The sequence below is a fragment of the Oratosquilla oratoria genome, chromosome 5 (genome assembly GCF_046742065.1).
Source record: "Oratosquilla oratoria isolate Oo_2021 chromosome 5, ASM4674206v1, whole genome shotgun sequence".
NCBI lineage: Eukaryota > Metazoa > Arthropoda > Malacostraca > Stomatopoda > Squillidae > Oratosquilla > Oratosquilla oratoria.
Window position 1 is genome coordinate 63,005,684 of NC_134781.1, and position 7,500 is coordinate 63,013,183.

The 7,500-nt window shown below is 37.0% G+C and overlaps 1 protein-coding gene across 1 annotated transcript in view; it reads right to left on the reverse strand.

Moving 5' to 3' along the window:
* CARPA (Carbonic anhydrase-related protein A) overlaps nucleotides 1-7,500 on the reverse strand; it is a 377,394-nt gene that overhangs the window by 152,090 nt on the left and 217,804 nt on the right. The gene's annotated exons all lie outside the window — the stretch shown is intronic.

A 7,500-nucleotide genomic window follows, 5' to 3' on the forward strand; every position in this document is an offset into this window, starting at 1 on the left:
TAGAGAGAGAGAGAGAGAGAGAGAGAGAGACAGAGAGAGAGAGAGAGAGAGAGAGAGAGAGAGAGAGAGAGAGAGAGAGAGAGAGAGAGAGAGAGAGAGAGAGAGAGAGAGAGAAGAAAGAAGGAGATAGGAAAGTGAAGGAGAATGAACAAGAGAGGAGAGAGAAGGAGGGTGAAGAAGAGAGGAGGAAAAATCAGAGAAAAGATGAAGGACGAGAGACATGGAGGAAAACAAATAAGGAAAGAGAAAGAGAGGGGAACAAAAAGAGAAAAAGAAAGAAAAGAGAAAGAAAATAAGTAAAAAGAAAGAGAAAGAAAACAAGAGAAATCAAAACAGAGAAAGAAAGAGAAACCAATACAGAGAGAGAGAGAGAGAGAGAGAGAGAGAGAGAGAGAGAGAGAGAGAGAGAGAGAGAGAGAGAGAGAGAGAGAGAGAGAGAGAGAGAGAGAGAGAGAGAGAGAGAGAGATGATTATAGAAGGAGAAGAAGAGTAAGGGAGAGAATAGAAGAGGGTGATAGTGACAGTGAGAGCGGGAAATGGTGAGAGCGAGTGAGTCAAGCTAAGTGCATTATTTATGCATGGAAATATTATGAAAAAAATGCAGAATAACCCCATAACTCAAGCAAATGCTTTCCTAATGTGGAACTGAACGGCTATTATTCTTTTCATTTGTTGAAACCACAGGCATCTGACCTCTACTTACAGAAGTGTGAAATGGCTCATAAAGTCAAGACAATGGCACGGCACGACTGCCTTAAACAATGGCTATGGTGTTACGAAAAGAGGAAAAAAATGTGAATATTTGTTTTCTCTCTCTCATAACAAACAATCTTGGTATAAGCACACTAGTTAGAACAATACTAGGGTGGAAGAAAAGTCTCCCTTTCCACCCTCCCCCCGAAAGAAAAAAATCTAGAGCAAACAACTGTATTATGTAAGCAGACTGTTTATAACAATGGATAGTGGCGAAAAAAAAAGAATAAGGACGTTCTCTTTTCTCAGTGATATATGTTAATAGGGAGATTATAGTAATGTTTATGATGATGGCTACATAAGACATAATTAAAGCAAATATATTGTCTTTGAATATCTCATTTTGGTAACAGTGCATAAGTCAACATTTCTTTAAATAAAAATAGGGATAATGATGATAATAAATGCACTTACATTGCGCCTTCTTTTCAAATTGATCACATTTTAATTTCATATATTTTGAAATGCCTTATCATGTTTTGTAATATATATAAAACAAAAAAATATATAGGCTAAGCTCTCAAAGTTAAGGTAAACAAGGTTAAGTTGGGTTAACTTCGGGATGGAAAAACTGAAAACGACGAAATCAACATAGACATAAAGGGAATGGTTAAGTATAAGAAAGAGAAATAGATGAAATCGTAATATTCTGATACATTTGCTTAATCTTATAACACTTGGTTATTATACTTGTCTAGCTACATCTTCCATGTTTATTTTCTTTCTTGAATGTCTTTCTTTTTTTGTCAAATTTTAATTTCAAAGACAGTTTTTTTTTTCTGTGCCTTTATGTTGGCTGTGCATTTTTATATAGAATTAACGAAATCAGTACCTAAATGTATTAAGCCAAGGGCTTAAAGTCATAAAACTAGGAAATAATGAGAAAGGTCTATACAGGGTTATAGTGTCACGCAAGTCCTGTGTTCTGATCTCTTCAGGGGTTAAAATCGTAAATATACCTGATATCAAAGAATGTCGATATCAATCGTGAAGCTAGAAGCACTTATCGGCCTCAGAGTATACATTACAAAGAGCGCAGGGAACGCTTCTTTAGTGAGAGTATTCTTGAGCTACTATGGGGGGTTAACTCTTTTAGTAAAGTGATACCTCTTAACCCATTCAACTCCGATGACAAGATGTCTTGTCATTTGGTCAAATAAAACAAAAAATCATAATAAAACAACAAAATGTTTGATGATCAAACAGCACCAGAAAAATATGACGTCGTCAGTCCTCCTCCTCGAGGAGGACTGATGACGTCATATTTTTCTGGTGCTGTTTGATCATCAAACATTTTGTTGTTTTATTATGATTTTTTGTTTTATTTGACCAAATGACAAGACATCTTGTCATTGGAGTTGAACGGGTTAAGTGAAGTATCGCCCTATCAGTAAAATGACACACCTTCAATCATAAGACATTTCTTTAGGGGAAGGGAAACGCTTGCAGGGATGTGACTAGTGAAGTGAACCGCCTTCAATGAAGTGGCACCCATTGAGTGAAGTGATACTCAGCGAAGTGACGCCGAAAAGAAATAAAACAATAGTCTGGAGTTTACCGGAACATATTTAATAAAGTGTGACACCATACCAAAGGAGCTAGTCAGTAGTAACAGTCAATACAGAGGTGACCTTTTACCTTCAACTGAACAATATTGCTTGAAGTTAACCAAAGTTTGTAAAGAGTGTAACACTACAAGAAGAGTTTAACGTGTCTTAATGGTTCAACAGTTCGTGTACCTTAATTGTATAGGATCTTGTTCTTAAGTGATTAAAAATCTCATGACAGTAGCCAGAATAATGTTTCCTCAAGTTTTTTCTAACATTAAAAAATAAATTTAAAAAAATGACACCTTCGCTGTGGTAATGCATTATATATTTTATTTTGTCTAATAGATACAAACTGGGTGATTTCAGCTGAAATGTGGAGCGAGTCAGGAAGCAGCTGGGCTGTTTTCAGCTGCTTTCAGCTTGTTTCATTTGGTTTTAGCTGGTGCTAATAAACATTTACCTCCATCTTCATCATGCGGAAATTGGATCACATATGTCGGAGAGACTGGCGGTGCCTTAAATGTAACTTAATAAACTAGACATGTCAAATTGGACATCTGGAAAATTAGGTCCGGTGTTGAAGTCTTCACGACGAAAATGCAAAAGGTGGACGATGGGAATATACAGACATGACCCAGTTATAACTAATTTATATATATATATATATATATATATATATATATATATATATATATATATATATACCTATATATATATATACATATATATATATATACATATATATATATATATATATATACCGTATGTGTGTATATATATATATATATATATTCATATATACATGTATATAACATATATATATATGAATATATATGTATATATATATGTACATATATGTACATGCATATATGAATATATATATATATATATATATATATGTATATTGTAAATAAAACAATCTCACACACACATACACATACACACACAACACACACACACACACACACACACACACACGCACACACACACAAACGCACGCACACACACACACACACACACACACACACACACACACACACACACACACACACACACACACACACACACACACACACACACACATGCGCACACGCACACGCCTACACCTCTTGTATAACACATGAGGGTACCCACTGCATAAAAGTCAATACTACTGTATAATTACTTTTGTGGCAACATCAGATGTCCAAAAATTACCCAATATTCTCTTAAATGTGGCGACTAAAGAACAAACAGACCCAATTTTGGCGTCAACTGTTTTTCTTTTATTTTTTCCTTCTAAATTTGGCTTTATCACCTCTCCCGCCAACACGTTCCCTTTAAACACGGACGATCAAACTAGCCTCCCTTGCGGCTTCCTATGTTCATTTTAGTCCCCTTCATAGTGTGTGTGGCTTCGTGTAATCACGTTATCAGAATATGTTTTGAAACTTATTACGTTCTGAACAGTGTTAACCTATCTTGCGAGTAGTACATTCTACCTGCCCGTCATAATTAACTCATTTTTTTAACTTTACTTTATCTATTTTTACTGTTAATATTTTTCTGACACCTATTAACTTTGATCATATACAGTTCTTTCCATAGTGAGCAGGTTAATATGACCATTATCTAACTAGTAATGATGTACTTCTACCAGTAACTACTGATTTTTTCTAGCAAGTGCACCTGTTACACATTTCAAATATTATTGTTTTCCAAAAAACAAATAGAAAATAAAAAAAGAAATAATAATTTATCTAGTATGATACCCTTCTTGGACGTACCACTTGTGTTAACCTAAATTTCTTAAACGTGACGTCAAAATATTCAGAAAGTGTCAACATACATACTTTAGTCCTTTCCATGCCAAGTGACATTTTTTTGTTTATATCTCAACTGCCGTCAACTTTTTCTGTTCATCTTCGTGGTAGAAAATCGGTAACAACTGGGTTGTCAACTTTACGAAGTCCTCTAGCTCGAGGATGAACACTAACACAAGGAAAGGCATAAACTCGTCAACCAACATCCACTAACACCATCCACCATCTACACCAGCTATCACCATTACCACCACTACTACTACTACCAACACTACCACTTCCCCCACCAACACTACAACTAATCCCACCACCACTGTGCCCATCACCACCACATCCACCACCACATCAGCAACCACAACCAACAATACTTCCACTACCACCATCCCCACCACCACTACATTCACCACCACATCCACCACCACATCCACCACCACATTACCACCACATCCACCGCCACATCCACCACCACATCCACCACCACATCCGCAACTACAACCAACAATACTTCCACCACCACCATCCCCATCATCACTATATCTACCACCACATCCACCACCACATCCACCACCACATTCACAACCACAACCAACAATACTTCCACTACCACCATCCCCACCACCACTACATCCACCACAACATCCACCACCACATCCGTAACCACAACCAACAATACTTCCACTATCACCATCCCCATCACCACTATATCCACCACCACATCCACCACCACATCCACCACCACATTCGCAACCACAACCAACAATACTTCCACTACCACCATCCCCACCACCACATCCACCACCGCTACCACAACCACTACTACTCCAACTACAACCACCACAACTTCCCCAAAACCTGTTCCACCATCACAACCTCACCAAGACCTCCTCCACCACCACCACCACTACTTCTACCATTCCCACCACCACCACCCCAAGGTGACAGGGTGCGAGGTGCATGGTGTACAGCACTGTGTCCTATTTAATCAGAATTTTTATTATTATTTACGTGCACCATCATTCTAGATCCCAACTCGGTATGGACAGAAAGGTCTCCTATCGGTATGACTGCCCACAAGGGAGAATATTCATTGAAACTGTCAGGAAGTTAGGCAATAAGCATACTATGCCCAACTCCGTACTGCTGAGACAATCAATTATGCATGATGGGTGAAGAGCTCCATGATGCAAGAGGATACATGCATGATAAATGAATACTTGAGTTACTCGCAGGACGGTCCATGCATTGTGGATGAAGAAGACTGTGGCGACCGGAAGACGGATTTTACTTTTTATTCGGAGGAACAACAGGTGTGGATAGGGAGATTTTTTCTATTTAATCTTAGTTTATATATATATATATATATATATATATATATGAATATATATATATATATATATATATATATAAATACAGTATATATATAAATAAATATATATATATAAATATATAAATATATACACACATATATTATATATATATATACACACATATATATATATATATACATATATATATATATATATACATATACATATATATATATATTTTCAGAAAAGGGATAAAATCGACCACAAGTTAAAAAATGTACAGGGAAATCTGAAATTCCTCTTGAACAGTTGTCATCTATGGACACGGATATTGGATGTTTAGTTTATGTACTGCACAAATAAACGCAAGCACAGACACGTACAAAAACACAAAGACGAACACAAAAACGAACACGCACGCTTGCGCACACGCACACGTACATACGATGTAAACACTGAAGAGTGTGAGTGTAGAAGAACTCGAGTTGTATGTAAGCGAACACAATGAACCGTGTCCTGTAATGTATGCAATATTCAAAGGCCGCAGATCCCTCTAACTTGAATATAATCAGGTTGGTGTTGGGCAAATAATAATCAAAATAGACACCGAGCCATCTACACTGAAAAAAGTATAATATTCTACGGAATGTTTTGTTGCGAGTTCATAGTATCTCACGAACATCACTGGTGTTTTTTCTTTTTTAAATCCGTTTATTTTTTTATTATTATTTTTTTTTCTTAGCTAAGAGGTGCACAAAATTATCGTAGTGTCAGGGTTGCGTGGACAAAACCTCGATAAAAAAGTATTTCTAAAGGTTTGGAATCTATAACTCCCCACGCACGGTGAATGACACTTCAATGATTGTTTAGTTGTCACGGAACTATACTTTATTCACTGCCCCGTCAGTTTCTTCGATCTCGGTCATCTCCTCTTCAGAATGTGTCACTTTTCTTTTATTTTGTATGCTGCAAGGAAGTTCTTCCGTAACCATTTCATGCATTCTATAGTTAAGGGAACTTAACTATTGATTGTACATGAATATGAATCCAGACTGGAAAAGGCGCATTGTATTTGTAAATGTATATTTATCTAATAGAATACATTTGTACACATATAAGAACACACACACACATGCACACACACACACACACACACACACACACACACACACACACACACACACACACACACACACACACACACACACACACACACACACACACACACACACACACACACACACACACACACACACACACACACACACACACACACACACACACACACACACACACACACACACACACACACACACACACACACACACACACATACACACACAAACACATACACATACACACACACATAGGAATTACGTTGTTAGAAGATAGTACTTGTGTTATAAACGGGAAGTAGAAACCCACAATAAAATTACATTAAACATCATGTATACACGCACATGCTTCACATAAACATGTACGTATGTACACACACACACACACAAGCGTAGGTGTTTAAGACTTTACTCGTTTGTTCCCTATAGCACAATGGCAAACTTTATAAACTTTATTCTGGCCTGAGCTGAGATGAATCACCATCAACTTGTCTTACCAGTATAGTGACCCATTATTTTATCCTGGCTGGTGGTAGACGATCTTATTAACACTTAAAAGCAGAATCCCATCACCCTGATCACGCCATTTTTAGCTGAATATAATCGATCGGTGTTGATCATAATAACTTGTATGAAGTACATAATTATGCTGAAGTATCGAGTCTTAACTCGTCACAAAGGTGACATTCCCTTTAACGACTATAACTCTCTGTAACCCTCAACTATAGTTATAAAAGAACGTCACAGTACACAGGGGGTTAAAATGTACCTTGACTGATCAAGACTCCAATATATATAACCTAAGGGCAACTTATCAAATGTAGAAATTCATCTGAAAATTGGCCATAAAGTTAGACAAAGCGCAGTGAGGGTCATGACGTCATGGGTCCTAATTGATCAGATTAGATAGATTCAATTCAGTGACGTATCTATTAGGATTTTGTTCTGGGGAATGCCAGATGGTTTCGTTCAG